Here is a 15,060-nt window from a genome sequence, read left to right as displayed (position 1 = left end):
CCCAACCACTTTTTCCCTTTCATGCCCCTCGACTCTTATAACTGCCATCTGGTTTCTGTACAAATTATAAATAGCCTTTCGCTCCCTGTATTTTACCCCTGCCACCTTCAGAATTTGAAAGAGAGTATTCCAGTTAACATTGTCAAAAGCTTTCTCTAAGTCTACAAATGCTAGAAACGTAGGTTTGCCTTTTCTTAATCTTTCTTCTAAGATAAGTCGTAAGATTAGTATTGCTTCACGTGTTCCAACATTTCTACGGAATCCAAACTGATCTTCCCCGAGGTCCGCTTCTACCAGTTTTTCCATTCGTCTGTAAAGAATTCGCGTTAGTATTTTGCAGCTGTGACTTATTAAATTGATAGTTCGGTAATTTTCACATCTGTCAACACCTGCTTCATAATAACACAAAATATTGCTCCAGAAGTTGGACCATTACGGAATATAGGGGGTAGCTCACAATTGGTTAGCAACAGCCAGCAAAAGGTCATTATTCACAATGTTGATAACGGCTGTGGAATCTGAGTGGGGTACTGTCAAGTAGGGGGGGGGGGGGGGGTGCCCCAGGGATCAGTGTTGGGGCCACTCCTGTTCCTCTTTTATATAAATGATATGCCCTCTAGTATTATGGGTAACTCTAAAATATTTCTGTTTGCAGATGACACTAGCTTGGTAGTAAAGGATGTTGTGTGCAACATTGATTGGCTCGGTTTCAAATAGTGCAGTACATGACCTCAGTTCATGGCTTGTAGAAAATAAACTAACGCTAAATCGCAGTAAGACTCAGTTTTTACAGTTTCTAACACACAATTCAACAAAACCTGCCGCTTTAATTTCACAGAATGGACATATGATTAGTGAAACTGAACAGTTCAAATTTCTAGGTGTTCAGATAGATAGTAAGCTGCGTGGAAAGCCCACGTTCAGAATCTTGTTCAAAGACTTAATACTGTCATTTTTACTATTCCAACGGTATCAGAAGTGAGTGATCGTTCGCACGAAAATTAGTCTACTTTGCTTATTTTCATTCGCTATTGTCGTATGGTATTATATTTTGGGATAACTCTTCTCATCCTAAACGAATATACTTGGCTCATAAACGGGCGGTTCGGGCAATAAGTGGTGTTAGTTCACGAACCTCTTGTCGACCTCTTTTCACGAGTCTGGGTATTTTGACATTGGCCTGTCAATACGTATATTCCTTATTGTCGTTCCTTGTTACAAATATTGGTTTATTCCCAAGAATAAGCAGCTTTCACTCGGTTAATACTCGGCAGAAATCAAACCTGCATTTGGATCGGACATCCTTAACTCTTGTGCAAAAAGGTGTGCAGTATACTGCTGCACCTATTTTCAATAAGCTGCCACCCAAATTCTAAAATCTTAGCAGTGATCCAAACGCTTTCAAATCGAAACTGAAGAATTTCCTCACGGGTCACACCTTCTATTCTGTCGAGGAGTTCCTTGAAAAATTAAGCTTATTTTTATTGTATTGCTGATAGCGTTTGCTTAACCTAATGGACTGACTTTTTTAAGGATCATGAACATTTATTTTTATTTGTTATTACGTTTATGTTGTAATTTCATGTACTGACAGGTTCCATGACCTTGGAGATTTGCTCCTCAATTTGTTCCTACGGGACTTGACGAGTAAATAAATAAATTCGCAATGGGGAATTCATTTCGATTATTTCACAACTGCTGCAGTTGCCGCAGTGCCTTCGAACATGCATGCATGTCCTTAGGAACACTGCATCGTAATTCTGATAAACACGTGCACTGGCACCCGTAATGTTCTGAATAGTTGTGAGTACATTAACTCACAGCTAAGTCAATTAGAACGTGGGCATATTGTTGGTGTTCGTATGGTGGCTGCTTCCGTAGCCAAGGGAGACGAAGTGTTTGGTGTTTGAAGAGGCCCCGTATTGAGTACCTATACCGCGTAATGTAGCATCGTCGAGCAGATGCGCAAAACTATAGACCTATATCTCTGACGTCGATCTGTTGTAGAATTTTAGAACATGTTTTTTGCTCGAGTATCATGTCGTTTTTGGAAACCCAGAATCTACTCTGTAGGTATCAACATGGATTCCGCAAACAGCGATCGTGTGAGACCCAACTCGCTTTATTTGTTCATGAGACCCAGAAAATATTAGGTACAGGCTCCCAGGTAGATGCTATTTTCCTTGACTTCCGGAAAGCGTTCGATACAGTTCCGCACTGTCGCCTGATAAAGTAAGAGCCTACGGAATATCAGACCAGCTGTGTGGCTGGATTGAAGAGTTTTTAGCAAACAGAACACAGCATGTTGTTATCAATGGAGAGACGTCTACAGACGTTAAAGTAACCTCTGGCGTGCCACAGGGGAGTGTTATGGTACCATTGCTTTTCACAATATATATAAATGACCTAGTAGATAGTGTCGGAAGTTCCATGCGGTTTTTCGCGGATGATGCTGTAGTATACAGAGAAGTTGCAGCATTAGAAAATTGTAGCGAAATGCAGGAAGATCTGCAGCGGATAGGCACTTGGTGCAGGGAGTGGCAACTGACCCTTAACATAGACAAATGTAATGTATTGCGAATACATAGAAAGAAGGATCCTTTATTGTATGATTATATGATAGCGGTACAAACACTGGTGGCAGTTACTTCTGTAAAATATCTGGGAGTATGCGTGCGGAACGATTTGAAGTGGAATGATCATATAAAATTAATTGTTGGTAAGGCGGGTACCAGGTTGAGATTCATTGCGAGAGTCCTTAGAAAATGTAGTCCATCAACAAAGGAGGTGGCTTACAAAACACTCGTTCGACCTATACTTGAGTATTGCTCATCAGTGTGGGATCCGTACCATATCGGGTTGACGTAGGAGATAGAGAAGATCCAAAGAAGAGCGGCGCGTTTCGTCACAGGGTTATTTGATAACCGTGATAGCGTTACGGAGATGTTAAGCAAACTCCAGTGGCAGACTCTGCAAGAGAGGCGCTCTGCATCGCCGTGTAGCTTGCTCGCCAGGTTTCGAGAGGGTGCGTTTCTGGATGAGGTATCGAATATATTGCTTCCCCCTACTTATACCTCCCGAGGAGATCACGAATGTAAAATTAGAGAGATTCGAGCGCGCACGGAGGCTTTCAGACAGCCGTTCTTCCCGCGAACAATACGCGACTGGAACAGGAAAGGAAGGTAATGAAAGTGGCACGTAAAGTGCCCTCCGCCACACATCGTTGGGTGGCTTACGGAGTATAAATGTAGATGTAGTGCAGGTGAAAATTTTTTGAATAAACCAGAATTTACACTTGTACTACAGACATGAAGGTTTGAGCGGGAGTCGAACCATCGCCTAATACGCGTTCGTCTTACGTAGCTCGAAAGCTAACCACTTGACCACCATGAACCCCTTAACGTCCGGCCCCTACGCACAGGTATATCAGTTACACAATAGATGCGTAAAACTTTCCTTCCGATTTTCTCTGAACTGCCAGAGTAGCGCACCGTATTACTTACACAATACGTTGTTTTACTGGCCTACTAGAGGTGTACTAAGTTTGAAGTATATCCGTGATCCCATTGTCGTGGCTCCTCTTATCACTGTTTGACGTCATTTATCCTGAACTATGTGTCGTACAGTGAAATATTCTTGCAAGACCATTACGGGCCATTAAAATTGTTACACCAAGAAGAAACCGGTATTCATTGGACAAATATATTATACCAGAACGGGCATGTGCTTATTCACGCAATTTGGGTACATAGATACTGAGAAATCAGTACCCACAACAACCACTTCTCGCCGTAGTAACGGCCTTGATGCGCCTGGGCATTGAGTCAAACAGAGCTTGGATGGCGTGTACAGGTACAGCTGCCCATGCAGCTTTAACACGATACCACAGTTCATCAAGAGTAGTGACTGGCATATTGTGACGAGCCAGTTACTCGATCACCATTGACCAGACGTTTTCAATTGGTGAGAGATCTGGAGAATGTGTTGGCCATGGCAGCAGTCTAACATTTTCTGTATCCAGAAAGGCCCGTACAGAACCTGCAACATGCGGTCGTGCATTATCCTCCTGAAATGTAGGGTATCGCAGGGATCAAATCAAGGGTAGAGCCACGGGTCGTAAGACATCTGAAATGTAACGTCCACTGTTCAGAGTGCCGTCAATGTGAACAAGAGGTGACCGAGACGTGTAACCAATGGCACCCCATACCATCAGGCCGGGTGATACGCCAGTATAGTGATGACGAATACAAGCTTCCAATGTGCGTTCACCGCGATGTCGCCAAACACGGATGCGACCATCGTGATGCTGTAAACAGAACCTGGATTCATCCGAAAAAATGACGTTTTGCCATTCGTGCACTCAGGTTCGTCGTCGAGTACACCATCGCAGGCGCTCCTGCCTGTGATGCAGCGTCAAGGGTAACCGCAGCCGTAGTCTCCGAGCGGATAGTCGATGCTGCTGCAAACGTCGTCGAACTGTTCGTGCAGATGGTTGTTGTCTTGCAAACGTCCCCATCTGTTGACTCAGGAATCGAGACGTGGCTGCACAATCCGTTACAGCCATGCGGATAAGATGTCTGTCATCTCTACTGTTAGTGATACGAGGCCGTTGGGATCCAGCACGGCGTTCCGCTTACCCTCCTGAGCCCACCGATTTCATATTCTGGTAACAGTCATTGGATCTCGACCAACGCGGGCAGCAGCGTCGCGATACGATAAACCGCAATCGCGATAGACTACAATCCTACCTTTACCAAAGTCGGAAACGTGACGGTACGCATTTTGCCTCCTTACACGAGGCGTTACGACAACGTTTCACCAGGCAACGCCGGTCAACTGCTGTTTGTGTATGAGAAATCGGTTGGAAACTTTCCACGTGTCAGCACGATTAAGGTGTCGCCACCGGCGCCACCCTTGTGTGAATGCTCTGAAAAGTTAATCATTTGCATATCACAGCGTCTTCTTCCTGTCGGTTAAATTTCGCGTCTGTAGCACGTCATCTTGGTGATGAAGCAATGTTAATGGCCAGTAGTGTATATTTTGTGACATGTGTGAATACTGTTCAAAAATGGTTCAAATGGCTCTGAGCACTATGGGACTCAACTGCTGTGGTTATCAGTCCCCTAGAACTTAGAACTACTTAAACCTAACTAACCTAAGGACATCACACACATCCATGCCCGAGGCAGGATTCGAACCTGCGACCGTAGCAGCCGCACGGCTCCGGACTGCGTGCCTAGAACCGCGAGACCACCGCGGCCGGCTGTGAATACTGTCTGCAAAATTTGTATGAACCAGCAAGTACCTAATGGGATGAGGGTTATAAAGAGAGAAAGGTGTCATTTTGGTGTTAAAGCAATTTAAAGGCCAGTAGTGTATATTTAGTGACATGTGTGAATACTGTCTGCAAAATTTGTATGAACCAGCAACTACCTAATGGGATGAGGGTTATAAAGTGAAGAGAGAAAGGGGGAGGAAGAGATGGAAAGAGAGAGAGGTGTTAGGGCGTGGTCACAGCTGTGGGGGAGGAGGAGATGGGCAGTGAAGGGGAGGCAAAATAGACAAAGAATGGAAAGAGAGAGGGAGGCGAAATGAGGAGACAGAGGGGTTGAGGAGGAGGTAGAGGATATAGGAGGAGATGGATTCAGAGGAGGAAAGATGAGATCAGGGAGTAGGAGTTGATGGAGAGGAAAGAGCACGTGGACTGAGAGAGTTGGGATGAGCAGATGAAGAGAGAGAATATGGGGATGGGGGTGCAGAAGTGGACAGAGAAAGTAGTAAAGGAGGAGTTGGACAAAAAATGAAAGAGAGGAGATGAACAGAGAAGAGGAAGGAACAGGACTAATACAATGGAATAAATACATACCGGGGCTAGTTTCTCTGATACATGATGCTTCATTCTGCATCAGTTTTCAACTTACCTGTCTAGCCGGAGACGTCTCAGCAGGGCTGTGGAAAACAGAGCTAGTGAATGGAAACTGAGCTGGCACAAATTTGGAGCAGCGCCATTCGGAGTGGGCACTCACCCGTTCAGCAGGGCCTGGCGTAGCAGGGCTTGGGGCAGCACGGCGGGCAGCAGGGCAGGCACGGAGGGGGGCAGAGGGGCACACAGCACTGCACGTAGTACGGGATCTGCGTGGGCAGCCCGAAGCAGGGGGAGGCGCACGGCAGGGAGCAGCACCTGCAACAGGCGGGGCCGGCTTTAGGCGCGAGCAACAACACAAGCCGGGCCCAAAGTGTAAAAGCTGACAGAGGTGAAAGTGTACTAGTGAAAAAAGGGGAGTAGTTGTTGTGGTCTTCAGTCCAGAGATTGGTTTGATGCAGCTCTCCATGCTACTCTATCCAGTGCAAGTTTCTCCATCTCCCAGCACCTACTGCAACCTACATACTTCTGAATCTGTTTAGTGTACTCATCCCTTGGTCTCCCTCTACGATTTTTACCCTCCACACTGCCCTCCAATACCAAATTGGTGATCCCTTGATGCCTCAGAACATGTCCTACCTACCGATCCCTTCTTCTAGTCAAGTTGTGCCACAAACTCCTCTTCTCCCCAATTCTGTTCAATACCTCCTCATTAGTTATGTGATCTACCCGTCTAATCTTCAGCATTCTTCTGTAGCACCACATTTCGAAAGCTTCTATACTCTTCTTGTCCAAACTACTTATCGTCCACGTTTCACTTCCATACATGGCTACACTCCATACAAATACTTTCACAGAAACGACTTCCTGACAAATCTATACTCGATGTTAACAGATTTCCCTTCTTCAGAAACGCTTTGCTTGCCATTGCCAGTCTACAATTTATATCCTCTCTACTTCGACCATCATCAGTTATTTTGCTTCCCAAATAGCAAAACTCAGTTACTACTTTAAGCGTCATTTCCTAATCCAATAACCTCAGCATCACCCTATTTAATTCGACTATATTCCATTATCCTCGTTTTGCTTTTGTTGATGTTCATTTTATATCCTCCTTTCAAGACACCGTCCATTCCGTTCAACTACTCTTCCAGGTCCTTTGGTGTCTCTGGCAAAATTACAATGTCATCGGCGAACCTCAAAGTTTTTATTACTTCTCCATGGATTTTAATACCTACTCCGAATTTTTCTTTTTTCTTTTTCCTTTACCGCTTGCTCAAGGAAGAAGGGCGCCAAATGATCGAATCAGTCCATCATGTAATACGAAGTCTGTTCAAAAACTTCCGAAACATTAGTAATTTCGCGCCAATGGTGTGTTGGAGCGAAATCAGTTTGGCATCCCGGCACACGCCTGTGTTTAATGCGTAACTGTCGGAAGTTTCATTGTTGTATGGCTGTTATTGTTCAGCGCTGTACTGGGTAGGACGTTGTCGCACAGGCTGCCAATTTCCAGATGGCAAAATTAGAAGAGAAACACGTCTGCATTAAATTGTGGGTAAAATTCAAGATAACCTTTACAGAGAGACACCAAATGACGAGTGCTTAAGCTGTATTCTGTGTTACGAAAGGTTCAAACGGTTAAAAAATGACTGGACAGAAGTTAAAGATGACCCTCTTTCAGGCCACCCTTCGACGTCTACCGCCGACGCTCACGTCAGGAACAACGACGAAACTGTGGGCACCAATCGAAGACTGACTGTCCGAGAGATTGCAAAATGGTTCAAATGGCTCTGAGCACTATGGGACTTAACATCTGAGGTCATCAGTCCCCTAGACTTAGAATTACCTAAACCTAACTAACCTAAGGATATCACACACATACCTGCCCGAGGCAGGATTCGATCCTGCGACCGTAGCAACAGCGCGGTTACGGACTGAAGCGCCTAGAACCGCACGGCTAATCCCTCGCGGCAGGAAGACCTTCCTCACGCAGTCTGTGGAAAGCTTTTGGATCCCACATATGATAACGAAATGTTCCTTAAGAGGGTCATAATTGATGATGAGACGTGGGTCTACGGTTATGATGTTGAGACCAAGGTTCAATCTTCGCAATCGGTCGGAATAGTTTGACCAAGACCAAAAAAAGCTCGCCAGGTCAGGTCCATGCCGACAGCTTTATTTGACTTTGCAGGATTATTTCGTCATTAATTCGTGCCAAATGGACACACTGTTAATCGTTGGTACTATTGGAACTTGTTGCGACGCCTGCCAGAAAATGTGAGAAAAGAACTGCCTGAAATGTGGTGAGACATTACATGACTCTTGCATCACAATAGCGCATTCATCCTTGTTGGTGCCTGACTGTTGCAGATACTCTCCATACCTTGCGGTTTTTTCTTTATTTTACGAAGTCAAAAACCTTGTTGTAAGAACGCAGATTTGCAACTGTAGACGAGATAAAAGAAAATTCACAGGCGCCGTATCGCGCGATCCGGCAAGAGGTTCAAAATGGTTCAAATGGCTCTGAGCACTATGGGACTTAATTGCTGTGGTCATCAGTCCTCTAGAACTTAGAACTACTTAAACCTAACTAACCTAAGGACATCACACACATCCATGCCCGAGGCAGGATTCGAACCTGCGACCGTAGTGGTCGTGCGGTTCCAGACTGTAGCGCCTAGAACCGCTCGGCCACTCTGGCCGGTGGCAAGAGGCAAACCAAGACTGCTTCCAGAAGTGGAAACGGTGGTGGGAGCGATGTATCAATTGTGAAGGAGAGTATTTGGAAGGAGACCGTACACAATAAGTAAACGGCAAGTGCAAAAAAAAAAAAAAAAAAAAAAAAAAAAAATAAAAGAAACGAAAATTGTAGACAAGGTTTCGGAATTTTTTGAACAGACTTCGTACGTCCCATAATGCTGTACAGAGTGAGATAGACCATGGGTAAAATTTACGGTGAGGTGGGGACTGAATCGAAACGTTTACATTTACCTTCAAAATACATTTTTACTAATTAAGACGATATTAATTTTGATACTGAAGTCAGTGACAGCACGTAGCCACAGATTCGCAATTATACCACAAATGACCCGTTTGCAGACCTATATTTACTGGATCGTTTTTCCTTATGGTACCTTCCACATTCATACATGACAGTTTCCTTTCTTAAATGTGATACACCATTAGGTGTGACAAAATATTTATTATAATGTTTATAGATAAATAAACAACGAATCCATGTGGCTCACGGCTTGATGCAAACACTTCCTTCCAATTGGTACCATTCACAAACGGCCGTGTCAGGCTAAATTGGGGCTGTCACCACTAACGGCACCAACAATCCACCACATCAAAAGAATAAATCATACTGTTTAGTTGCGGAGGGGGATTTTTTTCTGGCACGAATAAAATAAGGAAAAATCCAGTGGAAAGGCAAGTAAGCATGAGAGAGGGAAGGGTGGGGACAACAAATGGTGTGCGTCTTGTGCGGAAAAATGTTCTTGAATTGGTCATGGCAAGAGGGGCTGAAAGAGGGAGCAGGAAGACCATATACCACTCGACATAGAACAGGATGGTGTTGGGCAGGCAGAAGCTCAGGAAACAGCATGACAAGGTGCAACATCTGCAAAGAGGGCCGTTAGGGGGAGCAAGAAGGGTTTGTAATAATACGACGCGGTACTCATATTTCATGCTTAGCACGTTCTTTTTGGCATTACTGAAAGTTATTTTTCATTATTAATGTGCGAGGATCACCCGAAAAGAAATTCACACTTTTTTTTTAATCCATCTTTTATTCTACATGTTTGAAAGTTTAACGGTGTGTAGACACATCCTTTAGGAACAATATTTTCATTTCTCCACATAATTTCCATCTCTCTCAACTGCCTTACGCCATCTTGGAACCAGCACCTGTATACCCGCACGGTAAAATTCTGGACCAACCTGTTGGAGCCACTGTTTGGCAGCGTGCACAAGGGAGTCATCATCTTCAAACCTTGTTCCACGAAGACAGTCTTTCAGTTTCCCCAAGAGATGATAGTCACATGTAGCCAAGTCAGGACCGTAAAGCGGGTGTTTCAGTTTGTCCATCCGAGTTTTGTGATCGCTTGAGCCAAGTCAGGACCGTAAAGCGGGTGTTTCAGTTTGTCCATCCGAGTTTTGTGATCGCTTCCGTGGTTTTTTGACTGATATGTGGCCGTGCATTGTCGTGCAACAGCAAAACATCCTGCTTTTGCCAATGTGGTCCAACACGACTCAGTCGACCTCGAAGCTTCTTCAGTGTCGTCACATATGCATCAGAATTTATGGTGGTTCCACTTGGCACGATGTCCACAAGGAAGAGTCCTTTGGAACCGAAAATACTGTAGCCATATTTTTCCAGCAGAGGGTGTGGTTTTGAATTATTTTTCCTTCGGTGAATTTGCATGATGCCTCTCCATTGATTATCTCCATACACCTTTTTCAACCTCTTGTTGATGTTTCCCACTGTCTCGTTTTCACAGCACAGGAATTCTATGACAGTACGTTGCTTCTGACGAACTTCAAGTGCAGCAGCCATCTTGAAGACATGCTGTGACGGCGCCACACATGGGAATATGTTGAACTAAGTTTGAAAACAAGCGGGAAGGATGTATCTACGCACTGTAAAACTTTCACACATGCAGAATGAAAACTGTATGTTTACAAAAATAGTGTGCATTTCTTTTGGAGTGACCCTCGTAGATATGTTCAATAAATTCGTAATCTTCCCAGTTAATTGAAATATTATGAAATGCACTGTAAAACCAAAGGATGCAACATGAAGGAATTATTGGAATGGGGCTGAAACCTGAATATGTAATGTACATCTACAGGCAAATGATAGCAATTAGAGAAAAATAGGATGATTTTTTCAAGAGAAAGCTTGATAAATCGAGCACGTCAATAATCCCTTCGTCCAGTTCTGGCCCGTACGCAAGCAGTTTTGATCTGATTGTTAGAGAACATCATCTTGCTGAAATGTAAGCCCAGAGTGGCTGGCTTGCCATGAATGGCAACAAAACGGGGCGTAGAATATCATCGACGTACCGCTGTCCTGTAAGGGTCCCGCGGATGACAACTCAAGAAGTCTCGCTATGAAGAGAAATTACACCGTAGACCATCACTCCAGGTTGTCAGACCGTAAGGCGGGTGACTTAGTGTCTGGAGACGCCCCAGATAGCTGTAGGATACCAACTTGACTGTCGATGGCATTTTAAGTGTCCCCATAGCCAGAAATCCAGCGGATTCACGTACGGTGAACGGGGAGGCCATGCTACTGGACCTTCTCGATCAATCAGTGCCAGTAAAACGTCGCGACGAAGCACTGTCCCACGATATATAGAAAATAGGATCGACTATAAAACACAGTGATTGTGTCTCTACAGGAATAAGGTTGTCCAATAGCGCTGGTAATTCATCGCGGAGAAATCGGTGATGTACGGCACCTGTTAATCTAAATGATAATTGAAACCCTCAGCTGCCAACAGGTGTTGTTGATATACCGCGATGGGGACAGCTGAAAATGTGTGCCCCGATTGGGACTCGAACCCGGTATCTCCTGCTTACATGGCAGACGCTCTGTCCATCTGAGCCACCGAGGACACAGATGAATAGCGCGACTGCAGGGACTTATCCCTTGCACGCTTCCCGTGAGACCCACATTCCCAACTGTCCACAATCTGCATACGTAACGTACCTAATAGATATTTGCCCATCCACTCATTACTCGCGCACACTAAGGTGACGATTCCCGTAAGAGTTCGGGCAACCTGTGCGCTATTCATCTGTGGCCTCGGTGGCTCAGATAAATAGAGCGTCTGCCATGTAAGTAGGAGATCCCGGGTTCGAGTCCCGGTCGGGGCACACATTTTCAGCTGTCCCCATTGAGGTATATCAACAACACCTATCGGCAGCTGAGGTTTTCAATTAATTATCGTTTGTTTACTCTAGAGAAGCTGCACAGTCCTCAATGGTATCTGTTCTTCCAAGAACAGTTACTATCTTTATACATACCTATTAATCTATTTTATAACGTGTATGGCCCAAAAGAGACCGTCAACGCCAACTGAAGGGGTGGGCAGACGATAGTAATAACCCAGAAGACCATAGTTTTCAGTTATTGCGTGTTATGTGTTTGGTTAAACCTGAAATTGCAAATAACAGTGGGGTTATTCGTAACTTTTTCTACGAACTGTTCCACTACTTTTTTAGCTACATGATCTGCCATACGGGTAAAAAATTTGTTAATAAGTCCTAGAAAACTGTTTGGCTATAACACTGTCTCTACTATTGTGGGTTAGCACTCTCTTCATCAAAAAATACCTGGTAAAGTTTTGAGCGTAAATGTGTGACTTAATATCTTGCGTCAGAGGCTAGTATACCAGAAACGTTAAGCACTATGATGAAAAGAATCTGTTACAGTAATATTCCCAAAGCAACTGTCAGATTTTCTGTAACACTGAATTAATACACCAAGTGTTTCAAACTTTCGTGTTCGTTTTCTTTAAAATTAGAAAAGAGAATATTAGAAAATCAAAACTTCTCACATAAATAATCGACAATTCAGTACACGTAAGACATAGGGGAAGAATGTATGTAACTTATTGTTAAGTGGAGACAAAACACTGATCAAGCAATTTTGGATTTTCGTTTTCCTCATTATTCACGTGAAGACTTTAAAAACAGTAATGATTTATAGAATGTATGTACCTAGCAACAAATATTTTTTGTTGTTGACAAGATATGGTCCTTCATATTTTCTTGATATCTCTAGAGCGGGAACAATTGCCTCTCTACCTTATCTTTCTAACGTAACATTTAACAAAGTGTGTATTCACATGTTTGACTTTCGTTTACATTGCTAGCTGCTTCCTATTTTGTAGCTTGCGCTCCTTCCTAAAAAGAAATATACAGAAACGTTTGTAGACAAAGAAAGCGGGATGAAAATAGCGCCAGCCTACAATGTTCAGAGCCAACAGAACGCTAATCCTCATATAAGTTTATTTTAGGTAAGTCTGTTATAAGGTAAAACAAACCAGTGACTGTTAGCTATCTTACAGTCTTTCATTAATATACATTAAATTTACATACTGCTAAGATCAAAGAAATCCTTAATTTTAACAAATGTAAAGTCTAAGACTTTTGAGTTTAGCAATATAGTGACAAACTTACGGTATTTTCAACATCTGATGAATTCCTGGTGCACAATCATATGCATCATTGTCATAAAAAATGGATCACTTTTGTCGTTAACATCCTCGCCAAACATCCATCTCTTTACTCAATGACAAGATTTACCTGTCATTGTCACATTGACACTGTGGCCTGGCACTTTTTTCATCCGAAGACAAGAACATAAATATGGAAAGGCAAATCAATGTATATAGTCGTCAAATGCTTTCTAGCAGTTTAAATGAAAATACATGTAGCTAGCATGCAGTACAACTAAAACCATCACAGATAATATGATGATACTACTTCCCCCCCCCCCCCCCCCCTCATGAACCATGGACCTTGCCGTTGGTGGGGAGGTTTGTATGCCTCAGCGATACAGATACCTGTACCGTAGGTGCAACCACAACGGAAGGGTATCTGTTGAGAGGCCAGACAAACGCGTGGTTCCTGAAGAGGGGCAGCAGCCTTTTCAGTAGTTGCAGGGGCAACAGTCTGGATGATTGACTGATCTGGCCTTGTAACACTATCCAAAACAGCCTCGCTGTGCTGGTACTGCGAACGGCTGAAAGCAAGGGGAAACTACAGCTTTACTGTATGGTTAATGATGATGACGTCCTCTTGAGTAAAATATTCCGGAGGTAAAATAGTCCCCCATTCGGATCTCCGGGCGGGGACTACTCAAGAGGACGTCGTTATCAGGAGAAAGAAAACTGGCGTTCTACGGATCGGAGCGTGAAATGTCAGATCCCTTAATCAGGCAGGTAGGTTAGAAAATTTAAAAAGGGAAACGGATAGGTTAAAGTTAGATATAGTGGGAATTAGTGAAGTTCGGTGGCAGAAGGAACAAGACTTCTCGTCAGGTGAATACAGGGTTACAAAAACAAAATCAAATAGAGGTAATGCAGGAGTAGGTTTAATAATGAATAAAAAAGTAGGAGTACGGGTAAGCTACTACAAACAGCATAGTGAACGCATTATTGGAAAAATAGACACGAAGCTCACGTCTACTACAGTGGTACAAGTTTATATGCCAACTAGCTCTGCAGATGACGAAGAAATTGAAGAAATGTATGACGAAATAAAAGAAAATATTCAAATAGTGAAGGGAGCCGAAAATTTAATAGTCATTGGTGACTGGAATTCAGTAGTAGGAAAAGGGAGAGAAGGAAACGTAGTAGGAGAATATGGATTCGGGCTAAGAAATGAAAGAGGAACCCGCATGGTAGAATTTTGCACAGAGCACAACTTAATCATAGCTAACACTTGGTTCAAGAATCATAAAAGAAGGTTGTATACATGGAAGAAGCCTGGAGATATTGACAGATTTCAGATAGATTATATAATGGTAAGACAGAGATTTAGGAACCAGGTATTAAATTGTAAGACATTTCCAGGGGCAGATGTGGACTCTGACCACAATCTATTGGTTATGAACTGTAGATTAAAACTGAAGAAACTGCAAAAAGGTGGGAATTTAAGGAGATGGGACCTGGATAAACTGACTAAACCAGAGGTTGCGCAGAGTTTCAGGGACGGCGTAAGGGAACAAATGGCAGGAATGGGGGAAAGAAATACTGTAGAAGAAGAATGGGTAGCTTTGAGGGATGAAGTAGTGAAGGCAGCAGAGGATCAAGTAGGTAAAAAGACGAGGGCTAGTAGAAATCCTTGGGTAACAGAAGAAATACTGAATGTAATTGATGAAAGGAGAAAATATAAAAATGCAGTAAATGAAGCAAGCAAAAGAGAATACAAACGTCTCAAAAATGAGATCGACAGGAAGTGCAAAATGGCTAAGCAGGGATGGCTAGAGGACAAATCTAAGGATGTAGAGGCTTGTCTCACTAGGGGTAAGATAGATACTGCCTACAGGAAAATTAAAGAGACCTTTGGAGAGAAGAGAACCACTTGCATGAATATTAAGAGCTCAGATGGAAACCCAGTTCTAAGCAAAGAAGGGAAAGCAGAAAGGTGGAAGGAATATATAGAAGGTCTATACAAGGGAG

The sequence above is a fragment of the Schistocerca nitens genome, chromosome 12 (genome assembly GCF_023898315.1).
Source record: "Schistocerca nitens isolate TAMUIC-IGC-003100 chromosome 12, iqSchNite1.1, whole genome shotgun sequence".
Lineage (NCBI taxonomy): Eukaryota > Metazoa > Arthropoda > Insecta > Orthoptera > Acrididae > Schistocerca > Schistocerca nitens.
Note: the sequence above shows the minus strand (reverse complement) of the source record.